Here is a 26110-nt window from a genome sequence, read left to right as displayed (position 1 = left end):
TTTGGCATTTAGCTCCACTAGAAATAGTGGAGTTAACCCAGAAGCAGAAATAGAAATAGTTAAACCTAGAAATAGGCTGCAGACAAGGAATTCTTCAAAGAAATTAGAGAGAAAGATTCAAAACAAGATATTTATTTTAAGTGTTGGAATGAGTTTCATTCTTGTTGTATATTTACAACAGATTTTTTCCCCCATCTAATTTTAGCTGTAAGGGCAAAAAAATCCTTGTCTTAGAAGAGACAAACAAACATTTTGCTGAGGTTTCCTTTCTTAACACTGTTTGTTCTCCAGAAGGATTTCACTGTTTTTTTTTCTTTGATGTGTTAGTACATCTTTTTATTTCTTGGTATTTTTCCCCATGAAAAAAAAATGTCCACCTCCACATTTCTTTAGCAGGAGCTGTGTATGTGAATATCTTCCTAATTATTTTGATGAGTGAATGGTTTTGCACAATTTCAGTTATCTAGACATATTAAAACCATGTTCTGTTAGTAGGTAAATATATATATTTTTAGTATATTAGGATAAGTTCAGTATTGTGGAATTTGTAATTACACAGTTTGGAAAGAAGGATGGTTTTCAGGCACCTGGTTTTTTATAGTTTTGGAGATTTAATAATGAAAAATAGAGCTAAGTAAGTATGGGTTAAATCCATTGATAGTTCATGCTGTACAAGTTGAGAGCTCTCTGAATTTATATATATTCATTTTTTCTAACCTATATATGCCTGAATAACAATATCTTTATTTCCCTTTTGTTTTCTGTGGTTTCTGGACAGACTAAATACTTGTGAGAAATATAAAACCAGGAAGAATAACATCTGCAGCAGAGAGGGGCATGTTTTATTGATAGAGAGAGCTGTTTAGGTCTGGAACTAAACCATTAAATATTCCATACATTGTTATCAGGGGATGCTGGCTTTCATTCCTTGTCAGTTCCATATCTTTTTCTGTTCTTAACACAGCTCCTTGTTCTTCCCTACCTATCCCAGCTCTGGTTTCTTGCCTATTGAGATCTTCCCCTTTTTTCTTTCATTCAGACTCCAGATCTGAGCCTGGTGTTTGCCTCTCTTGCCCCTGAGTACCAGAATAGAAGGAACCCTCAGTGAATGCAGTGATGGATCTGTTTCATATCCTGCTCTCCAATGACATTGCAGAAAGATTGCAAACCACTCTCACACACATAATTCCAGTAGTTCTGGTGAACATGGGGGTGTTCTCAAGGCCATCTTGAGTTTTAGCTACAAGAATGCTTGTAGAAATTCAGTTGTTGAAATAAAATTTCATGATTTAATATTCAGGAAATAATTACAGTTACTGCAGTCACGCAAAAACATGGTAGAAACATAATATGGGATCTGTGGTTTCAGACAATTATCTCAGCCTGTAAGCGCTGAGTAACAAATCCCCTAGAGAAACTCAAACACAACTAGAAACTGCACACAAAGAATTATTTACAGAAATAGTTCACAGGGTGTTTCCAAAGGCAATAATAAAAATATTTCAAAAAAACACAAACCTCTGCAATCTTGTTACGAGTAAAAATTAGATATTAAATCATCTGGTAAATTGTTAATTATTTATCCCTCTTTTCTTGGGAGTTCAAATGAGTGTAATTGGTTGGTCCCTAATGAGATTTAGTGAGGATTTACATTTTTTCCTGACAAGAATCAAATGAGGAGAGTCTCTGATTATGTCTGTACAAGGTGTGTATGCAGATGGGCTAATTCCAGTGCTGCTGGGAAAGGTCTGGAAGGGCAGAGTGGAAAGGAAGGTGGAAGCAGAAGGATGAACTGAATTGGTGGAGGTTTTCTTCTTTTTCTGTTTTGATAAAATGAAGATTAGACACTTACTGTTTTCTCTCTAAATAGACCAAGTGCCACTGATGTGAGGCTTTCCAGTTTTCCAAAGTATCACCAAGAAGGAAAACGCAAATAAAACTAGATGAAATATTCTGTGTAACAGGAAATGCAAAGGCACACTTCTACAGAAAAATCAAATGCTGCATGACATGGGAGATTATCTATGTGCTGAGCTATAGGAAAAACACCCAACCCAACCAACAACTAGAGTTTGAAGTACCTCAGATTTTGCTTTTCCACTACATTTGTATGATTATCATTGAAACAAAATAGTGCTGTTTTAATGAATTTAAAAGCATAAACTGATGGGGACTCATGTCTTTCATATTTTGAGCTATATGCCTCACAAGTGACAGTCAATAGGTGAGTGTTACCTGTGTGTTTCCTGTACCTTTTTTCATTGCTTTTATTGTCCTCAGCTTTTACAGCTCAATTCAGTGGTCATTACAGCCACAGTAACTCAGAAGTCTTCTGCAATTCTTTCCAATTTCCAGTTTGTACAATAACCACATCTTCATTTCAAATGGGTATTAAGACAAGACACATATTTCCAAAAAGGCACTGCTGGAAAGTGCAGTGCTTGGGTTGTGCTTGTCAGTGAGGAGGGAGGGCTGGCCATGCCCTCAAAATACCTTAGAAAAGAGACATTCACAAAACCCAACAGGTGTGATAAATGGTGTGATGAATGGCTCATGGTGAGCAGAGAGCCAAAGCCTTTCTGCTGTTTGGTGCTTTTGCTGTTCACAAGGGCTGCTCTCCATGTCCTGGTTGGCTGCTGGTAGCCTGGGGTGACTTCCCCACAGTCCTTGTTTTGGAACAGGGACTAGTGCCCCATTGCAATGTATTTGCAAGGGTTAGAACATAGTGTGCACCACCCAGCCTGCTTCCAAGTTTGTCATCAAAGCCTCAGGAATTCATCAAGGCTATTGGAACATAAATTGTGCTAAATTAAGAAAGAAGAGGCTGAGAAACCAAATACCAACACTGCAAGAACTAGATAACAGAGGACTGTGGAACACCTGGACTGTAACAAACCTTTAACTCTGAGAAATGCAGGCAGAAAAGGCACCAGTCAAGAAGTTTGTAAAATCTATAAACATGTGTGTAATGTAAACCATAAATGGCTTGTTTAATCATATTGGTCAGTTGTACAGGAGTCTAGGATTTTCCACATGCGCATTGAGCTGCACCCAAAGCAGAGCCAACAGGAGCAGCAGACCTCCTTTAGCCCCACTATAGCTGTCTGCAGCAAACCTTGAAAATGCTGACATCTCTGTGTTTGTAACATGATTATTTAGATTTTAGTGCAAACAGCACGTGCTAGCTCAATTCTCTAGTCTGAACCCCCAGGCATCACATTTCTAGGGTGAGTTCAAATGTCACGTCAGAGCTTTTGATGTTTGCCCTGGGAGCTGCCAGATGTAGGAGATTAAAACTCCTCTTGTGCCATTGTCAAGAATCAGATTCTCCACCCTGGAAGGCATCTGCCCCAAATGCTGGATCTCAGCACACCTGGTGCACATCTGATGAGGAGAGCCCTGGCAAGGGGCTAAGCCAGGCCAGATTGTTGTGAGCACACTCAGTTGAAAATCTGAGTGCTGAGTACAATTGCAGAAGTTATTTTAGTTACACATCTAAAAGCTGTTCTTGAAAATTCCATTCTCAAAAGGCATTTTGAAGCATTGACAGCAAACAATGAGGACTTTGATTTCACATTGTTTCAGGGAAATGGTTTTGGTCAGGTTATTTTGAGGTGGGAATGGTTAGTATTGTATTTAAAAATGTAACTGGCACATAAATGCTTTGACATGTACAGCTTCATTCAGTAAGCACATCAAAACATCAAAATATAAAACAGGAGAGCATTTTTTTGTTCCATTATTATGGTAGAAATCCAAAGAATTAATCTTGATTTAGATCAACATAAATTAATATAATTTGACCCAAAGTTACTCTTTTATTACAGCATTTGTTATTTTGTCCTTGATAAATGCATCAGGAGACATTTCTTACTATGAAAGCTCTACTATAATTAGTGTCAAGTCCAAGTAAATAAAAGATTGTAGTTGACTGACAATAATAAGATTATTTAGTTTGCTGTGGCCTTGAATGCTGTATTGGCTACACCTTTTAGAAACACAGCAATCAGACCTGTTGCATGTGAGAAAGATCACAGTTCACCTCACACATTTCTTTTAACAAGTACATAAAAATAAACCAGTCATCAGAGAATAAAATAATTGGATTTGGATGTGTGGAACACTTGTCATTAAGTTTTATTCTTTAATACAAATAGTTTTTAAAGGAGGTAAGAATAGAGAGCAAATGATCATGTTTCCTTCTGTAGCTTCTCCTAGAACAAGGTCTATTTCTTACATGTTGAACATAAAAATGACAACAGTTCCTTCAGCTTTGTGTAATTTGGCTGACTATACCCTTGGTTAAGAAAATCAGTTATATCTGGGCATTGTTAAAATGTTCAATTAAAATCCCAATGTAACTTCCTGCTTCATAGCATCTTTTCCTACTGTTTGTTATTGCACTGTTTGCTGTAGCATCAAAAGTGCTGGAAATTGAGGCTTCAGGTACTCTTAAGGAGGAATGTGTGGTAACTTCCCCAAGAATTTTATGTCAAAGTGGTCAAATCCTGCACAACAGGAGCTGTAACTTCCACTGAAAGCAACTGGAAGGGCAAAGGGGACTTTGGTGAATTTTGTGGGTGTGCTGCCAAGGCCTTTCAAGGGAGCTCTGATAGACTGAGGCTGCCTGGATGATCTTAAACAAAAAAGGGAAATGGTTACCATGAAGCTCTTTCTCATCTGGTAAAGCCAGTGAAAGGTTCACTTTTTTCCTCAATGTTCAAGAGAACTTCATTCCAACCAGTGAAGAAAAAAATATCACTCCATTTTGTTCCATTTTAACAATCTAGTAAAAATCCAATAGAAGATCCCTCTTACTCAGGACTTCATTTTTTTTTTCTTTAAAACTACCTTACTCTGATATTTTTTTTCTAATGACAGAGCAGTTTTAACAGTCAGTATGTAAAATACCACTTTTTAAAGTGGTAGTAAAAATATTCAGCTATGAGTGTTATTACCCTGTGACTGCAAGATCCACTGCCTGCAGCCTCTTTCTTCTTTCTCCCAGCCAATCCCATTTTGATATCTTTATTCCTTCCTTTCCTTTGGCACTTAGGCACTTTCATCAACTACCTTAATAGTGGAATCAAACTAATTTTCATCAAATTATGGGGTTTTTGGAAATATCGCTCAATAGTTCATCCAATAATAGTTCGTCCATATAAAAAATGTTCTTGACCCTGCTCTGTATCAGATCTGGGATGCTTAATGCTGCAGATGGGAACATTATTGCCTCACTCCTGTAACCCCCATTGGAAGTTCAACCCTTTGAGCTTCCAGAGGCACCAGGCTACTGTCCATCTGTCAAGGCAGAAGCTTACTTAGCTAAAAATGTGTAAGATCAGAGCAACCCAATCATAATTAACCCATCAATTAGGCATTCCTTTGATCAGCTGGCCCTGCAGGCATGGGTGGTCATGGTGTCTGTCCCTGCAGCAGCTTTTCCCTGCAGTGCACACGGATCTTGTCATGAATTCCTTGGGATGGAAACCTCTGTGCCTCCTTGGATGATGGGAGGATCTCTCTCAGCTATTGATGACAACTTTGTCTGTAATTTTGCTAAATATACACTCAAACATAGGCTGGAGCAGTCTGATTGCTAAATTCAAACAAAGCAAAAGGGCTTCTTATTGCATCCCTTGATTGCCATAATAATAGAAGTGAGCAGAACCTGGGCTGCTTTCCTATTTCTCCCTTGGCTAAAGGCTTTTTCAGACACTTTCACTGGCTGGATGTAAGACTGTACATCACCTAGATCGAGATTCAGGCCTACATTCAACATCTGTATAACATCTCTTTGGAATAAAACTCTTTCCTTGCTTCAGTTCAGCAGGTTTCTGCTGATCTGCCTTCTGATATCTGGTATGCAGTGAGGCTGAAATCTGGAATTGTCCTGAATGCATCAGAGGGAGATTTATATTGGCTTGTAGTTGTTTATGAAAGATCAGAAATATGGGTAATTTGGAAAAGGAAATTTGGTTGGGCACAGCCATCAGTATTTGGAATGTTTTTTTTATAATTTATGACTCTGTTTCATCTTCTTACTTTATGTTTTAAACTATCATGGTTGGCCAAAATGCTACATTGTGTAGCTTTAACTGCCATAATAATATCCCCCACATTTAAGGCTCGGTGAGTTAATTAATACATTAATTATCAAATTGGAAACCACTGCAGAGTCACAACAGCTCAACTGTTTATTCTTCATTGCTTAAGGACCCAGAATACTGTCAATTGTAAAAGAAGACATGTTTAAACAAGAATTGGACTAACAATAAGCACACAGGTGTAAATGGCAGAGGGATTATTCTGTTTGGTGATGGAAGTATAAGATTCTTTCCTTGATGTGGTTTTGGATGCTCAGAACTGATCAGAAACTGTCAGCTCTGAGGGAAGGGCTGTGTTTCAAAAGCTCCTCAGAGAGGAAAGCTGTTGGTTCTTACAGCTGGCGGTGCTGAGGCTGGATGGCCACCAGGACAGGTTTAATACATTATCACAGAGTTTAAGAGGTGATGATACTTTTTTTAAAATACATCAGCATTCTAACAAGCCCTCCCCACACAAAACAACAATGTTCACAGCTCACCATAAATCATTGCTAGCAGTACAATGAGTTTTCCTGGGGTGTCCTGATGGGTGTCAGATCTCAGCAGAAAGCTTCATACATCTGAGAGAGAAAGACTTGACTACCAGATTCCTTCTTGTCTATGTCAAGTGATAAACAAAATGTAATATTGTTTTGGCCAGCTTCTGTTGTACAGAATTAATGTTGTGAGTTTCAGCTTAAAGGCCTGGGATTTGCATTTTAATTGTAAACAATATTTGCACTTTGTAGTCATTTCTAAGGATTTTTTTTCCTTGAAAAATACTGATAATAATCTGTCAGCACAATTACTTTTTTAATTTAATTGGGGTTTGGATTTGTGCAATACAACATAAGAGAGGGATAAGAATTAACAATTTTAAATAGGAAAAACAGAACCATTTACTAAGAAGATTTTGTTAAAAGGGAGCTAGTAGCTGGATAATAGACTATCACAAGGAAGATATGATTATAGCTCTTTTCTAAAAGAGAATCTATGGGAGAAATTACCAACAGCTGAGAAACAGGATTTTACCATAATTGTGACTGATTTTTATGATAGCAAGGTCAATTCTTAGCATTTAATTTTCAAACATTTTGCAAGCATTAATTGAGCTCCATCACATCCCGCTGGAGTATGTGCAAGTTAAAAGCTTGTGTGCTAAATCTGTGACATTCCTGATGTCGTCTGGGGCTGGGAAACAACACTTTCCCCTTCACAGCTTGTCTCTTCCTGGAAGCACAGAGCCATTACCCTCCTACAAACTTTGCCTCACCTGTGTAGCTCCTCCAGTTTGATTTGCAGTTAATCTTTCTGCTCTGCTTCTCATGCTCATGGTGGCAGAGGCAGCAAAGTGAGGTCTGTGCAAGCCTGGAGCCTGACAGTTGTAATGCAAACACAACAAACTGTCACTCCTTAATAGCACCAGCTCTATTACTACAATTGCAGCAGAGCCTGCTCATGAAACAAGCTGATATTCTTTATGTGCTCATGGTTAATACTGAGATATATGTGCTGTCAGCTGAAATACAGGTAATGTTTTTACTGCTTCTGAGGTTTTTTTATCATGCCACAGCAGTCTAGCGGCAGACATATAGATCCCTGAACAAAGGCACCTGTCAGAGACATCAAATACACATTTGCTTTTTGGTATAGAGGAGAAATATCTGATTCTAAGCCATTCAGGCTGAGGGGAATTGTATTCACTTTAACACCTCAAGACGTTTGTAAAATCGGCTGAAAATCAGCTGCAGGCCATTGAAGGAGTTTGATGGCAGGGAAAGTCCTGGAGGTGCCTGTAAACTGCTTTTGCACAAAGAGAGCAGGGGCACCGTGCCTTTCATGCTGCAGAGCAGAGGACAGAAATGAGAATAAGACACAGTGGAAGAGGCAGGGAAATGATGTGTCTGGTCTTTGCACAAATTGGGAAAACAGCTGAGATAGGAATTGAAGGAGATTGTGGGGCTAGAACTCTGAAAACCAGAGAGAGGAATGTAAGATGTGAATCAAGGCACTGTAGGAGGATTGGAGGGATTAAAGGCAAGAATCAGTAAGAAGAGATGCTGCTGTTCTCAAAGGCAAGAATGCAGCAGCCTTCTGGAAGGAGGGGAAAGAAGGATTCAACTACTGGAAACAGTGCAAAGACCAAGGAAATAGTGAATCATAAAATGAAAAGATCCTTATTCACCAAGAACCCAGTGAAAAAAGATAGTTCTTTCATAATCATAAAATATATTTAAAAACTGAATAGTATCTTGCATCTTCATCCACCCCCAGAAAAGAAAGCCATGTGGCTGTAAAGCCATGAGTGTCCCTTTCCCTTTCCTAAGGTAACTCAGATATTCCTTCCAGGCCTGACTCTGCTGCCATCCTTCCCTCCACAGTCTCCCTCCCTCCCTGCCTCCCTGCAGTGCCCCCCAAACCCTCCCTTGTCCCCCAGCCTTCACCCCAACCCTGTGTGAGGTTCCCTGGGGTTCATTGGCACAGCAGTGTGTGTGAGGTGATTGCCAAAGTCACTGGGACACACCAAGGAGAGAGATTTTTCACAGCTTCCCTGGTAATGGAGGCTGGAAATGAGTTTCTCACATGTGAAGCTCTTGATTTGCACAAACCTTGTCAGAGTATAATGTCTTTAAAAGTCAGCCTTTTGCTTAGTTGAAATAGTCCAACAGCTTCAAGAGCTGTAAACTGTCTGTTCAAGTGGAAAAACACACTTGAAAAGTGTAGCTGTGTTCTGAAGAGCAATACTCTTCTTTTTAACATTATTCCTAAATTCTTCATTACTGTGAGTGCCTAACTGCACACACAATGTGTTCCTTTCAGGTTGAATTCCCACTCTGAATTATACATGAACAAAAATGAATGTCCAGTGGCTTTGCCATGAAAAGATTGTCATGTCAAATACCAACATTTCCCTTGCATATTTTTCTAAATGCCTTGTGATTTTGGAGCTCATGAGACACACAACATTTGCTCTGGGAGCTGTGTTATTAAAGAGGACAGGAGCATCTCTGCAGGATTCAGGGACAGGAGCTTGACCTGGACATGTTAATGCAGGCAGGGCTGACTTTACACCCAGCAAGAGATCAGTGCAAGATACGTAACATAACCTCACAGAACACCTCTGGGCTCTTCAGTGTGTGTGTGAGCATGCAGCAGCTCAGTCCCATGGGACATTGCCCAGCTGAGCAGCACAACCAGAGCAGAGAAGCAGGCTGAAGTCTTCCCAACCTTTCTGCCCATTGACTGATTATTTTCAAGCCAGCCTCTGCACTCCCAGGGTTTGGATCCATGGATTATTGCTGCAGCTGCTGATGGGCTGTTCTGGTTCAGGGCAAATTTGGGAGAGAACTCCCAAAGGGGCTGCTCTAGGAAAGCAGATTCAATTGGTCTCTCCCCCTGTCCTGGTTTAGGGCTAATTTGGGAGAGAATCTCCAAAATGGAGATTCTCCAGAAAGCAAATCCACATGGCCCCTCTCCCCAACCGCTTTGGGAAGGATTCCTCAGAGAGAAGTGGAAAAACCTGTTTATTTAACAGGCACAGCAGCCCCCAGCACACAAAATGAATACCAGATTACACCACTCTTTCATCGCTCTGAAAAAGATGACAAATTCAGAAAGTCTCTCTGGGGGGTGGTCACTCTGTTATCGATCCGTCTGGCACTGGGGCAGCTGCTGCCCAGAGTAGGCCCCGCTGGGCCCCAAGGTGCAAACTCTCGGGGTTTGCCAGGCCCCAGCCCGGAGCAGGTTTGAGTAGGTCCAAAAAAAGGAAAGGAGAAACAGTCCAGGAAGAAATTTGGACTGTTTAGCTAAACTAGCTAATGAGCAGAAGCAAGCGGGAGAGCAAATACCAGTCATAAAGCAAAAGCAGCACTAGGTACTGTCCTGTCTGTGTGTCCTGCCAGCCGTGGGGGAGTGACTGATAAGAAGCCAAAACAAAACTTTCACTCTTCAGAGCCAGTCTTGAAGGCACAGAACATGATATCCAACATAAACAGCGCACACAAATGGGGATACAGGCATCATAACGTCACCCTAGGACACCACCAACCAGTCTGGGAGAAAATACTTCTTTGCAGAAAAGTGGAAAAAACATATTTATTAAACAACAAAACCTAAACAATATCAAACAATAAAACCCCTTGCTGCTCCAAAAGAGATGACAAACACAGAAAGTCCCTCCCCAGGCTATAGCTCAGCTCACTCAGTCTCTGATCAGTCCCTCAGTGCTGGAAATGTCGCAGGCCAGGCCCGGCCCAGTGGGCCTCAGGTGGAGCTGCCGGTGCTCTGCTGGTGTTCAGTCCAGAGCAGGTTTGAACAGGCCTAAAAAGAAAAAAAACCCACAGTGCGTGGAACTTCTCTTCCTCAGCTAGCTAAGACTAACTAAAACAATGGAGAGCTCTGTCCTGCTGTCTGTCCATCCACAGACAACACAATCTAGGAGCAGGAATATGGAGGAGTGAGTGCAGTGTCTGGAAACAAACTGCTGCTTCTTCTCTTCCCCCTTCACTCTCTGGAAAAAGTCTTAAAGGTGCAAAACTTATTATTCAGCATAAACAGAATGAGATGATTGGGGATAAAAGCATCATATAGTCAACCCAGGCAACAGGCACAGAGGAGCTGGGTGCCAGTTGTTGTGCCACACATAGTTATCCCTGTGGCTCCTGCATCCTTCATCAGTGCTGCTGCTGCTGCTGCTTTCTCCTGTGTCAGTGCCACCTGGCCCCATGGCAGGGTGATAGACAGGAACAGCCTGCCCGGGAGGAAAGGCAGGAGACAGAAGGTGAATATGAAAAAATGCGAGGAAAAAAAGCACAGTGAAAGGTAGACACACATTTATTTGCAGTCTTATTTGTGTTGCAGCCCCAAGGGGTGAGAGATCCACTTCCTCTCCTCTGCTGCTGCCCACTTCTCATGCAGTTTCCTGCACGTCTTTCAGAGCTGCTAAGAAGGACAGGAACAAGGTCACTTTTTCCTTGGCCAGGAGAAAAGCTGATGCACAGAGCTTCTGGCTGGCTCCCTCTCACTGCAGACAGAGCACTCCAAATCTGCAGTGCCTGCACTTTCCCCAGGGATAGGAACTTAACAACTGTTCTGCATTTGCAATCTATAATACAAGGCTTTAGTGAGATACACCCAGTGTGACAATTCCAGAGCGCTGAATTACACAAAGGAGTCTCAAGTCTGCATTCAGATCTGTGTGTTAATGGAATTACATACTGAAGTATTACTGCCTACCTGTTTCCTAACAGAATCACAATGAAAAAAAAAAAGTGCTGGAGTGCTACTGCTTTATCTCAGAAAACATTTTAAAACCTATTACTTTGAGTAGTCATTCCCATTCAGCTCTTAAAGAAAATGGATGGGCCTGGGCTTCCTTGCTGAAGGAATTATTCCCTTGGGTGTAGCTGTTGATACTGTACTTGTTTTGTGATGAGAGGAAAATAACCTCCAGCACCCAGATCAATTCTAAATTATAAATATGCAGGAGAAAATATTAAATTCTGCATAATTGTTGCACAAAAATATATAAAGCTTGTGTTGGTAACAACCTTTAGAGCCTTCTGATCAAAAAGGCTCAGAGGGGTTATGGCTTCAACCAAGGTTTTGGTTTTTTTTTTTATTTTTGAGGAGGATTATCATTGGCGCTCACACAGGATCAAAACTGAGCAGGAAACTGGAGAATTGCAGTGGTATTACTGTCCTAGTTCGAATGTCCTAAATGTTCTTCTGTTTTATTACCAAAAATAAAAAAAAAAAAAAGAAAAAAAGAAAAAAGGGGAAAAAAAAATAAAACCAAAGAAAACTGAAAGAAAATAAAAGAAAATAAACCAAAACAAGCCACAAAATCAACTCCCAGCTTCTGAAAGGCATTTTGCTGTTTAATGTAGTGAAATGGATTTTCACTTTTGCTGAATGCAGCATAGGTAACATTTGCTGCAGTTGAGCATCCTGGAATAAGCAATGGAAGAGGCTTTTCTTTCAACCCTTTGGTCCTGCCATTCAAATTTCTTCTCTTTCTTCCACACAACATGCCTTGTTTATTAAAAATCAAGTGGCATAGCTGTTCTGTTCCTCCTAATATCAACCCACAGCTACTTATGCATTTATGCTTATGTCCTTTTTTGGTTTTTATTCAGTCTTTCCAAGAACAAGCCTAATTATTCCTGTAAGGAGATAAACACAAAAAGCAGTTTGCAAATACTAACCCCATACCTATGGTAATCATTGTCATTGGGTTTTAATCCTCAGCACCATGAATTTCCTCCAGCACAGTCTGTGGTGATACTGCTGTGAATTAATTCCATACTGCTTACTAAATTGTTAGCAAAAATAGAGTTAGATGAGGCCCATTGAGCACCACTTACTATGGATGTGTGGTGGAATTTAAGAGACCAGAGTTAGGATAATTTTGGCTGGTTGCTAAGTTTTTTTAAGGGATGGCAACAACACAGTTCACATTCGTTAGAATACAAATTGCAGCTCGCTGATGACTTTTTCAAATCATCAATAAAATATTGTGCTTCCTCTCTGCTTCTCTGTCACACAAATATAAGTTATTTCAGTCTTTAGAAGCCACCTGGGAGAATTGCCTTTAGATGAAGGAATTAAAATAACCTCATATGTTAAGGTTTATAAGCCACAAGGCTCTTGTTAGGGAGCGTGCTGCCATGCCATGGTACTTGTACAACCCTGTGCAAAAAGAAATGTGGTTCCAAATCAGGCTGTAAACGTGCCCAGAGAGTAGGAGGGACAGCCATTTGTCACCCATGTGCCATTCTGTTGTCTTCCCCACCATCTGAATTTAGCCTAAATTCTTCTCAGTCATACATTGTAAGGGCACAGCAGGGAATTCCATGCACTACCATGGCTGACTGGTGCAAATTATCAGGTGCAGAAGAAATAATTTTGAATATAAACTGAGACTTCTGAAGCTCATTTAATGAATATAAGAATTATAATAGAAGAAGAAAAGACATATTTATCAATAAAACGGAAGGATTTCTTCTACATTCATGATTCTCTAAAAAAATGTGCCCAAGTGATTCAGATTTTAGGATTTCTTTTTCCCAAAAAAGTTCCATTTACTTAAGAGCAAAATAATTTTTTAAGTTGAAAATTTTAGAAGCATGAAAGAATGCTATTAAAAGAAGCATTTTAATAGCATCTTCACATATTGCAAGTATCCATTTTTTTGCTGAGTGAAGGATTACTCTCCCTTTCTTTCTTTTTTTTTTCTTAAGTGTTATGGTTGGCTTCTTTTCATCTAGCTACATCTGTTCCTTTTTATAAATAAGCCTTTTCTCCCCCTAAGGATCAAGCAGAACTTCTTCCAAGCCTTCTATTCTCAAGTGTAACTTCAGAAGAGCAGAAATAATAGCTTTAATACTTGGCCTTTATTGGCTAATTCAATAGCTTTATGTACTGTAACCGAGAAAGGTAAATGTAAGGGGGATTAGAAGGCAAGGGGAGAAACTTTTCCTTTTAATTCTGACCCCAAAATAACTTCTCTGCAAAGGTCCAGCTGGCCAAGGATCCAATCTCTGCCAGGAGCCAGGAGTCATTGTTTGGGGAATATATTAGAAAAAGAGCTGGTGGGGAGACAAGGAGTGTGTGCCCTTTGTTTTGGGAAGATAAGCATCTCCCACAGTGTTGCATCTGGATCTCTTTTCCCCATGTAATCCTATGAACTTCTTTCATCCATTTTGAGAAATTTTATGTTTTCACCTCTATAACCTCAACTTTATCCTCCATGGGCACACCATGGCCATGCTGTTTATTGTCTATTAGCTCCTAGTAATGCAATCAATAATTCTAACCAGGCCGGGCACAGAAGAGACCTACACTAAGTGCCCTGCACTTCTTCACAGCTGCAGGGTCCACAGCCTTCATCAGCTTTGTGTTTCAGGCTTGGACTGCACCACCTGACAGATGGAGCTGGGTCAGTGAGGTCAGGCCCTGCACTGGTGCCATCCCTCATCTCAGGGAGGATTTTTTGGAAATTCCAGAGGAGCTGAGACAGAGAAAAATCCTCCTCAGCCTCCTGCTCCTCCTTCTCCTCCTTGTCCTTTTGCCTTGCCTATGTTAAACTTGGTTTCCCTTGAGAATGAGTGAATTTTGGCAGCTCTCAGAAGGATTTAACTACAGCTTAGTGCTGCTGCCTAATTCAGGAGCTGACACAGGGTGGGCCTCATCCTTTCCAAGAAAGGAAGCAGCTTTTTTTACAAACAGCTGTATGATTTGCCATATTCTTGGGGAGTCTTGGCCACAATGAAAGTCTTCCTTCAATTAGATATAATTTATCTTGCAGAAAAGTACACAGTTTATTTGTTTTTACTTTCCACTTACTAACTACTTCCAAAGGCTGTAAATCTCAGCTTATTTAGTGGCACACATCTGGAGTGGATAATAGACAGCAGCATGAGTTCACTGGGGTTACACTGTGAGAAATCCTTTGGGAATGACTGCTGGTTATTATCAGTGACCTGAAGTGCATCAGGATTTCAAAAATAAAAGTGAAATCTAACAAAGCAATGATGTGCCAATAGGAGCCAATATATCCACATTCATTCCTCTCTCCAACGAGCACATTTGCTGAGTGCTGTTAAAGACATCCCCATAATGTAAAAGGTTTACTGTGAGGTCAGCAAAATTCATCCATCAAATTCAAGTCTTATTAACACAACATTCTGAAAGATCCAGGTTTTATTATTGGTTGTCAAAGCCACTTTTCTCTGACTTCAGATAAAGTAGTTCATTGAATTAAATGGCCTAAATCAGTTTTGAAAACATCTTATTGCTTTGGGATACTGTAGTACTTATACTATTTTTTTAATGTCTAGGAAATATCTTTTGAAATAGGAAGATAAATCAAAGAGGAAAATATTCCAAGGAAAATTGAATCTCCCACTCACCCTACATCTTTTTTTTTTTTTTTTTTTTTTGACTGCTGTCAAATATCTGTTTCTTGTGTGAGTAATATAATCCCAGATTTGGAATGTACTGGTGGGTGGCCAAATGCACAGCACCAGTGAGAGGGAATCCTGGTACTGCTCTGAACAAGAGTTCCTTGTCCTTTCTGGTCTTAATTACTTTCATTTCCTTCAAGATGGTGTGAGATGATGCTGATATCAAATAGGCATGAGCTTAGGAAAGGAAAAAAAGAAAAAAAAATGTTTTATTTTTATCTAACAGAAACTTGTGCAATCAGAGCTGTGGCTGCAAAATGAGAGTGATTGTGACACTTATAGCTATACAGATGTGTCCCTCTTCATTGAATTCTTCTGTGCACAAGAAGCCTCAGATCAATAAGGAAAAAATAATTTTACCACCTGTGGATGCATTCTAAGGACAAATCCACAGATTGGGAAGTTTTTCTGGATCTCATTATATACAAAGATTTAAAATCAAAGTGACAAAATGTTTTCAGTTTAGTTGGGTCAGTCAAGACAGCACCCATCACTGCCAGTGAAAACTGCATTATGTTTTCTGTGAATTGTGTAGGGGAAGGAAACTGTAAGGTGGATATTGTACATTAAAATGTATCCCTAAGGCTTTTAATATATGATAATATGTATCTTGATCTAAAAGATTTTAGAATAATTATCTTTCCGAAGTAAACCACAGCTTTGATTGCTACAGGTTCAGAAAAGTCTGGCTTTTTGAGGTTGTCTTTTATATTCCAAGTGAGTTCAAAAGGTGCCCATTTTATCATAGATTCTAAATTCTGTGCTTTGAAACTCTGCATGTACACCAAGCAACAGAAACAGCTACATACCCATGTTTGCATCCTTTATTAACAGGAGCTTGATGGAATTTCAGAGTGCCAAAATAAAAATGAAGAATTAATATGCATAGAAGTGTTAAATTTAATTAGCTGGTGTTATCAATTAAGCACACTCAGTAGAACTCCAGAAGGAATTTTGATTTAGTATATCTGCCAAAGAGTTAGACAAAATGCAAAATGAATATTCAATTAAAAAACTGAAAATTATCAAATATTCTGGTTTTTTTCATTCCATAATCTACTGGAACCATTACAGAGGTAAATATTTATTCACTCAAAGTGATAGTGACCATTTTTGAACAAGAAGGTTGAGATCCTGTAGTTCCCCACTAAATACTATTAAGGATAAATCTTAATTTCTGAGTTTTGATCTAAGGATAGAGAATTACTTTACTGGCTTATTATGGGCACGGCACTGCTGAGCTAATTGATAAAGAACTCTCAACAATTACTGTGATCAACTCTTAGAGCTATTTATCAATATTCAGAGAAATTAGAGATGAAATATTTATGTTGTATCTTCTGGTCATCCCACTTTTAGTTCAGGATTGCTCCCAGGAGTGCAAGTTTGATGATTCTTCCGCCATTTCCACTTGAAAATGAAATAGCCATTAATGGTATATTTAAAAATTCCCTTAGATTGTAAAATACTGGCATAAATTCTAGCAGATGGAAAAGTGAACTTGCTGAAGTGGCTTTACTTTTCACTGCTTATTATGAACCAAGTGAAAACCAAAGTGATATATAAATTTTTATATTTTTTAACAAAGTAAGGATTTCTTTTTTTCCCAATTATAATAGAAGACCTTTTTAAAAATTGTCCTTAGTCCTTTTAAAATGAAATTGAAATGCCTTCAACTTGCTCATTTGTCCCAAATTTAGACAGACTCACACCTCTGAAGTAACAAAGACCCTTTGCTTTGTTGCAATGACTTCTTTTAATGTCAGAACAGGTTTTTGTGTGAGTGGAAGAAAGAAGAGGAAAAATGTGCACTTTGTGTCCTTTCCTAATAGTTTTTATTCTGCTTGTCCTTCTTCCTGTTTTCCTCATTCATCTTCAGTCCCAACCATTTGGAGCTTGGGCCAAACTTCTCAGTTTCCAGGCTGCAAACACCAAACTAGAAAGGAACTTTTAATGCAAGTACCATTTCACAAAACAGAAGTAGGAAAAGGATAAGAAATTATGTTTTTTCACTGGATGTAAGCCGCTAATTAAGCTGCTATCAGACATGTAGTCAAGTAAAAGGGTAATTTTAAAGTGTAGCACAGTTTAATGTGGTACTGGCAAGCATGATCCAAGAATTATGTGAAAGTCATTTTCTTTATTGTTATGCTGCTAGAATATTTAGATTTCATTAGCATCACCTCTGTTAATTAACACTTCATACTTCAAGTTTTGGTAGATCCAATATGCCTCATCAGAGAGTACCAACTTCAAAAGGGAGTTTGTTATAAAATCCAAGTCTGTAAAAGAGGATCCTGATTATATTTTAAACCTGTCCCCTATCTACATTCAATACAGTCAAGAAAAAATACCTGACGCTTTTTTTTTTTTTAATAGAGGGGCATCTCTACTGTATTTTCAGCATAAGAGAACTTGAGTTATTCATGCATCAACAAGAACATGGATAAATTACAGTAAAAGGGATTTCTGCCCTGAGTTACTGGCAAAAAAATAATAATTTGTATAATAAGCTTATATCTATGTTGAGTAGCCACAGGGTAGCACACATTACACGTTTTAAAATATTTACTCCACAGAATTAATTTTTTTCAAAGTGTTCCTTGCCCAAAGAGAAACTAAAATTTAGAGAAATGCAGATAATAAGTTATAATATACTTTTATAGGAAAATATTTTTTGTGCTGTTGAGGCTCCTGCATAATTCACCCAGTATCTGAGCTCTTATTGCAAGGATCTCAACTTGTAGCCAGCATTATTATTGAAACTAAACCCAAAATACCATCTCAGAACAAAGGACTCTTGTCTTAGTAGATGACAATTATTTTAGTGACACCAGCTGGAAAAATATTTTACCACAAGGACAAATATAAGCAAAATATTATATAGTAAAAACAATTCTAATGTGATGTGATACAGAATAATAAAACCACTAATGCTGGAAAAGACTTCTAAGACTATCAAGTTCAATTTTTGGAAGTATTTATTAGTGGTTTAAAGAATATTTCTGTGTGGTTTTTAAACTTTGATACTAATTTAACACAAAGCTTTAAAACAAAGTTATCAAAATAAAATATAAAATTTTAACAAAATTATAATACTATTTAGTGATTTAGGCATCTTGGTTTGGAATCCTGTGACAAAGAGGAACTTGTAGAGGCAGCAGCTTTTCCTGGTAAAAGCTGTAAAAGCTGGGTCTTAGCACCCATCTAATCTCATCTCATCTTCTTGGGTAGGACAGGTATTTTTATTTGTTCCAGGATTTTGTGTCATGTGTGAAATATGGATGTTCATATTTAAGGAAATCTTGCTCTTCAGTAAATCAAATAAAAACTCAGTAAGTTGTTAGAAAAACAGGGCTTAAATCTAGCCTAGAGCCAGTTGCATCGTGAACCAAACGAAGAAACAAAGGGATGTGCAGGAAAATTTGTTGTCAGAGGCAGGAAAAGATTTGGCATTGGTATTCCTGAAATACCAGGGGGAAAAAAAAATAGCTTGGAATGGGGGCTGTCAGAGTTCTTATCAGGACAATCCCCAGGGAGGAACGGTCCCAGCCATTCTGCAGGAATGCTGGCTGGTGGCTATTACAGCGAACTGAGTGGGTCGCTGCTGGTGATAGACGGTGAATCTTGTATCTTGATCAGAAGGCTTGATTTATTAATATATGATATAATACATTATAGTTATACTAATAGAATATAGAGAGAAGTTTTTGCAGAGCTGCTAGCTAAGCTTAGAATAGATAGCAAAGAATCCACAACAAAGTTGTGTCCAGGGACTCAGTCCCCCAGCTTGCACTGATGATTGGCCCTTAATTATAAACATAGAAAATGAGCCAATCAAGGTGTTCCTGTTGCATTCCACAGCAGCTGATAATAATTGTTTACCTTCTCTTCGGGGGCCTCTGGCCTCCCGAAGACGCAGAAATCTGAAAGAAAGGATTTCTGTGGAGAAACGTCTGCGACAGGTGGCATTTGCTCCATGCAGCTCCAGCACCTGCCCCTGGCCCTGCCAGGCTGCTCCTGCTCAAGGGCTGCCTTTAGTGACCCTCCCAGAGGATCACAGCTGTCACACGGCACTGCCACTGTCCCACACTTCAAAATCCCAGGAATGGAGATTCTGGGAGGATTCTTGATGATGTGCTCATGTTATCAGGAGGCACTGGCAGATATCAGCACACCACAGGGCTCTGATTACATCTATGTATATAAACTGCCTCCTCTGCCTGCTGATTTTTTTTCTGACTATTAAAATTGTCCTTTTTTATCCTCTAAATCTCCTTGCTTTTCAGTCCTAACCCACCTCTGTCTCAACCTCTTTCCATAGGCTTGTCCAGCCCCTTTTTTAGGGTTATAAGAATATTCCAGCTGGATGGTCAATGTCATTTTTCCATTCCAGCCATGATGGACAGGGTATTCTGTGAGGGGAAAAAAAAATCACACTCAAATCTAAATCTTGATCTCCTGAAATGATATTGAAATGATAGATGTTTTGAAAATCTAGGGAGTCTGACTTGACTTTGAGTCTGTACCATGCAGAGCTCTCAAAATCAGTAAAAGTTCAGGAGCCTGCACACTTCCTAACAGAGAGAAGCTGCTGGCTGAGAAACTGTACTTTTTATACCTCTGATTTAGAAACTCAGTCCTACAGAGGTGTAGAAAAGCAGATTTATGACAACAAGAAACATTGCTTTAACAGTTAGTTTGCATGGGATTGGCTAAGAGTCACCAAACAGTAGATTTCTCACTAGAACTGAAATTGTGTCCTAGATCTTCCCAGACTGAGCAGTCTCTCTCTCCCTATCTCTGTTCCTATTTCAGGACCACAATTGTGTTTTCAACAATAATTACTATCCTTTGTAGCTCTTACAATGCGATCTAGAGTTCAATAAATGATGTTCAAGCAAGTGAACATATTCTCCATCTTTTAAAAGGATATTGAGACTTGCATCAGAAATTACATTATTTCTGCAGCTTCTCTTGTTTTTCACATTGGATTTCTGGAATTAATATTTTCCTGATTTTCTTTACTGCACATGCATTTTTTTCAGCATGATTCAGATGCAGTTAGAGCAAAAACCTATACAAAGCTAAAAAATATGGTTATATTAAGAAACTAAGAGTGATTCAGTATTCTTAAAGGTTTTTACAATAGTTTTATAACTATTTTTGAAAAATAAATGTTACATCATGCAACATTATATTATAGACTAGGGGGTTTACTTAATCTTTCTTTTTTCTTTTTTTTCTCTGATCTTAAGGAAGGAGTTGTTGCAAACGGTTTAGAGTTGGCAATTAAATATTGCAGCATGTCTTGGGAAGGGTGAAGGGTTTGGTTTTATTTTTTGCTCAAGGATGAAATATGGATTATAATAGTTCTGCTACCCAAGTGTTAGATAGAAGCACATTATCCCTGCCCAGGTACTTCAGCCCTCTCAATTTATTTTCTTTTTGTGGATGCCCAGTGGTTTTCCACTCAATTACTCATTCTGTTTTAATGTCTCATTTTCTTATTTCTTTTAAGTAGAATTTGCTCATCCAACACTCCTTTGGAATTCTTTGCCACATTAATTTTGCTTTAGTTTACTTCAAATCAAAAGTAAAAGTAGATTAATTCTGTAATTACTGTTATTTGCTTGACTTGTTGGCTCTTGGTGCTTTGCTTTGGGATGCACAGAACACAGTTGTAGATTTGTTAAGTGCAGCATATTCATTTGAAAAAGTATATAAAAATACATAGAATAAATTCTTTAAGAGCTAAGAAGATATGGTAGTGAAAGAGACTCAACAATAAATGACTCAGACAAAATCACAAGCAGACCCAGAAGTTCTGTTAGTAAGAGCAAAGCACGGAAGCTGTAAAAGTTAAGAAATAAATAAAATTATTTATTGGAAAGAAAACTTTCGAAAGAAAAAAGGAAATTAATTGCAAAGAGGAGTAAAAACTTCACAAATTTTCTTTATTAATTTTAAGGGGTGGGTGTGTGTGTGAGAGAGAAGATGGTTGACTAAGTGAATTTGAAAATCTTCTGGACAAAATTTTTATCTCCTTTTTTGTGATGGAGCAACCTAAGAACTAAATAATTCTGCTGGTCTCCCTTTTGTTCAGACTATGGGATGGAGAGGAGGGAGCAGGGCAGATGAAGAAGTGCAGCAGGATGTCAAACAGAGTTTTCAGAGACAGAAAGTGGTGTCAGTGAGGGCAGTGGGTGGGAGAGGGGCTGGATGGTGACTCTGGCATTTCAGACAGACCTTCCCTGGTGACATTGAGAACAAACTGGGAGGCATTTGGAAGTAATTCTCTCTATTGATTCTGTGCTCAGAGTGGAAATGATTATTGTGTTTGTGCAGCAGCTGCTAAACATGCTAAGCTGTTTTATCAGCATCTCTTGGTTTTAATATTCCCCACGATAACCTTTGGCCACCGCAGTCCCACACAGAGAAAGGAGTCCTAATCCCCCCTAGCACTTGAGTTGATTTTATTAACACATTTCCTCTCTGACGGACAGGCCCAGTCATTAAATTATGAAATCCAAATTAACCCCAGGCTCTGTGTTCTGTGTCATTCCTTGTCAGGGTCAAGGGAAAACAGCCCAAATTATCCATTGGCTTTTTTTTCCCCCCTTACATATTAGAGTATTTGAAACAGGGATAGAACTATATCTCTCATCTGTTCTGAAGAAAACTTTGATGATTCATTAGAAACAACTTTAAAAAGATCAAAATTCAGGTTTATTAGTACTGACTGTAGAATTATGAGTACTGACCAATTTGAGAAGAGCCCTGGATGTCCACACATTAGTTTCCTGCAGAAGATGTACCAAGTTCTTTTTTGCACAATAAACCCAATATGGCTCTGAAGAGCCACTGCAGCATTAGTCAGCCTATTTTGCAGCCATTTCTATTCACAAGAGGGAATAAAAAAAATCATCCAACTTCTAAATTCTCTAAATGAGGTCTACCTCCCTTTCTTTGAAAGAAAATAGAAAGCTTGTTGCCTGGTAGAGCTCAGCTGGGACCTGTTACCTCTGAGTGATTAAGAGAACACACTTTGTGCCCACTCTTCTCAGTCAGGGAGCACTTTTCTCCTTTGGGGGAAAAAAAAAAAAAAGAAAGATGGGACAAAGCTATTGTTACTGACCAGCATTTTTCAATCAGGTCATCTCATCTTTTTATAAAAACCTAAAGAATATTGCAACTGCTGCCAGTTGTTCTTCTTGAAGGGCTTTTGAATGGCATTTCATTAAAGGAAGAAAAAAAGATTGTATCGAGGGATACAGTAATTCTTGCAAGAAATGGGAGATCGTGGAAATACATTAGCTTTTTTATTTTTCAGCTGTAATTGTCACCTTGCTAGGTCTCTTAACATGGAATTTTTGGTGTTCTACTAGTTGTTTTTTTTCCAGTTTTCAGTTGCATTTCCACAGATTTTTATCAACACCAACCTTTTATATTTGCTGTCTCTGTGTCCAAAGAATGAAATAAAATAATTTTTCTGAAGGTAATTATTTTAAATATGGAATTAAATTGTAACTTTAGCTAATAAATACTTGCTTATCAATGGCTATACGTCCATTAATTGTGGAAAGTAAAAGCAGAGGTTATTTCTGTGATCATGGGAGGCATCAGTATCTTTAATATGGACTTAGACATTTATGGATTTTTTTTTCCAGTTTTGAGTCATGCTTTGGGTATGAATATCAGTATTTTTGTAGTATGTACGATCCCATAATCCATTTTATAAGTCCATTGACCTGCCTGACACAGCCACTCTTGTCCTGTCATTTTCTTCCAGTGTAAACAGGAATGCTGAGCTCAGTGTAGCCTTCCCCACATGGTTATGTGTTGAAGTGAGGGGGAGAACGACCATCCTATAATGCATTGAACTCCGAATTTATTGCTCGATCAGTCACTTTAAATAACAGTGTTAATTAACTTCATGCATATTCCAAAATCCAGGTTTACGATAGGCTAACAGAGAAAACTCTAACCACTCCTTTTGTTTTACAATACCGTTGATTGTTTACACAAAACTAAACCAGTGTTCCCACTGTGATATGAACGGTTCCCAAAACTTCCATAACTGTTCCCAGGGTGCCATCTTTTCCCAGAGAGGATGTTACATTTGTTATGGGAAGACTGCCTGAGAACTTTATTGTTTATACAATGATGCCTGAGAGAGACTAATTGTTTATAGAAGTCAGGCTGGGAAGTGCTTCACAGCTACCTGTTACTTTTCTCTCAATTGCATGGCTTCATGGCCTTTTTCTTTAAGCCATGCTTGAACTAAACTCCCGACAGTTATGCCTCTGTTGGTTAATTTATTTTGTGTGTGCTGGTTGTGGGCACAGTCAGTCACCTGGTGCTTGTGAGAGCCCTGCTTCCCCTCACCGAGCACCGCTGTCCTCGTGTCACCACCAGGAATTAATGGGAGCTGCTGTGCCCTGGAAGTTGGTAGCGAGCTCCTTGAGTTTCTCAGAAGCATTTTCAAGAGCAACCATAGATTTTCCATCTGCAGAAGGTAAAACAGGCAGCAGACAGCCACCCTGTAACAAATGGTGCCATCTGAAAACGCGGAGTTATGATTGTGGTGTTTTAAACCAGGCAGGTTTTATGCTGAACCGGGAGCTGCACAGGTTGGGTGGATGTGGGTGTGGGTGTGCCATATCTCAGGATCTTCATGGGAAGTGGTGGCACTTTGAAAGCTCCTTTAAGGCATCCTCCTGCTCCATTGCAGTGGCTCAGGGAGGCTGGAATAGCTGCAGAGACCTGGGTGGAGCACAGGAGCCATCCTGGGGTTTAACAGCAGAGCTTCCCTCTGCCAGACACGTTGCTACAACAAAGGCATTTGCATACTCCCCATTTTCCAAACAATCTTCCTTCTCCTGGCTTTCCCCACGTGTCTGGTGCTGCACAGCCCCGTGACCTCCCTGTGCTGCCTTGTGGGTGTTTGACAATCGGCTCTGAGTCCATCCGGCTGCCTCAATTGTGGAGCAGCAGCCGCCAAAGAGCAACTCGACGCAGCGGTATCAGCCTCATTAGCAGCAATAATGGGCTCTTAGTGCACTCTTGATTCTCCTATGATTTTAATGGCACAGCTTTCCCTGTAGGTTTTTTTTGTATGGAGGAAGCATGAAGTCAGAGCACTTTTGTCGCCGGTAAAATATGGAGGGGTTGCAGATACACATTTCTTATTCTCGAGGTGTCGTTCTCTTTGTTCCGAGGAGAGCACCATTGTCAATAAAATAAAAAAAAAAAAAAGAAAATGTTTGATGGGAGATTTTCATTAGAAAACTGAATTTGAAATATTCAGGTCAGGAAGAGCACACTGTGATAGTCAGCATTCGGTTTGAACTTCTGAATGTTGGAAGGGTTTTTGGAGGTGCTGCTTGAAAGAGGTAGATCTCTGATCTTGGATACTGTCTCAATTTATTAAAACCCTGAATGCACTAATAAAGGCACTTCAGAGAACATGATACATTGTAAAAAGTTAGGAAAAGTAATATGGGTCCCTTAGAAGTTCTCCATACGAATTTTTGGAAATAGTTTTGGATGTAGTTGTATTTTTCTTACAGCAGAGCCTGGTAGGCAGCCAGGGTCTACAGAACAATTGGATTTCTTACTGGTTGATGCATTGCTGGATTTTGCTGGTATGATTTTAATTGGGAGTCTTGTTCTCAGTCCTTTCATTCAAGTATAATCCCAGTTTTGTTCTCATTTATATTGGAATAAAGACCTGGGTTTGCTTTTAAAAGGTGAAGCGTGAATTTTGGCGTGTCTCTTGCTTGATACTCTACCTCATTCCTACAAGGAAATTGACTTTCCTTTTCATTTTTTTCCTTACTCCTAGGAGCTAAAATTACTATGATGATTAGCAATTTGTTTGAGTATTTTAGGGTAAATCCCAGAGGTCAGCCAAGTTCTCCTTCCTTACAACTGGGTGGATCACAATAGTGCAGTCACAGATGGTAGTAGCAATGTAGTGTAGGTGCATTAGGAGTAGTAGAGGGAGTGGTAAAGAGCATGTAATGCTTTACCCTCTATTTCCATGCCTGTGTAGCTGTCACGAGACTTGCTGTGCTTTTTAAATACAAGAATTGCTCTGCCAAGAGGAGAGAACCGTAGGAATGTGTTCCTTTTCAGTAAAATATTGTGGGAGCCCAAACCTTACTTGTCCTTCCAGGATCCTGATGGAGGAGAAGTGGTAGAGTTCTCCTGTGCTCATTTTGGCACAGGGGACAACTAATCACACCCACCCCAGGTGTGTAAAGCACATGAACTGTGCCAATCTGACCTCAGAGTGAACAGACATGGTTTTAATACTGCAGCACTTCAGCAGAGTATACAGATATATCCACTTGTCATAAGATGTAAAGATATTTCCCTTTGTCACTGCAGTGCCTGCATCCCCTCAGAACAATCTGTACATTTTGTTTGCAAACCAACCCTGTTAGAAAAAAAACACTTGATCATTGTTAATCTTATTTATCAGAATCAAGAGGATGTGTACGAATTCTGCTTGTAGGATTCACATCCTTAGATTGTGAATTTGGGGTTTTTTCCCCCAAAAGTAGCCTCTATTAAACACCCTAAACTTACATCAGTGTAGTTGTTACCTCATTTGATATAACAAACTTACATCATTTGATGTTGTCCATTTGTTTTTAATATTTCCTATCTCAAAACCCCCACCCCCAAAAATTTTGATTGAGGGGCACTTCTAGTAGGATCATAGTTTTATTTGAATAATGGAGCAAATTGTATTTGAAAGAAAGCTAAAATATCTGTTTCTTGACTAATGTTTTAAGCTTTAAAAGAAAAATGTTACTTTTCCTTAGTTGTACTAAAAGCTATTAAAAAATTGTATTTCTCCCCCTGCAAAAAGGGTAGGAGGTGGGATATGCTCATACTACCTTATTTACACAATTCCTTTTTTATTAATTTAACCATTCAGGGTTGTTTTTCCCCTCATATTTTATCGTAATGGTTGTGGATGTGAAATGAGTCTGAAGCATTGTAGTAAAACTGTAGAAATATTTCTTACACTAGCAGCTAATATCC

Source organism: Ammospiza caudacuta, chromosome 8 (genome assembly GCF_027887145.1).
Source record: "Ammospiza caudacuta isolate bAmmCau1 chromosome 8, bAmmCau1.pri, whole genome shotgun sequence".
Classification (NCBI taxonomy): Eukaryota; Metazoa; Chordata; class Aves; order Passeriformes; family Passerellidae; genus Ammospiza; species Ammospiza caudacuta.
This window is presented reverse-complemented; position numbering follows the sequence as displayed.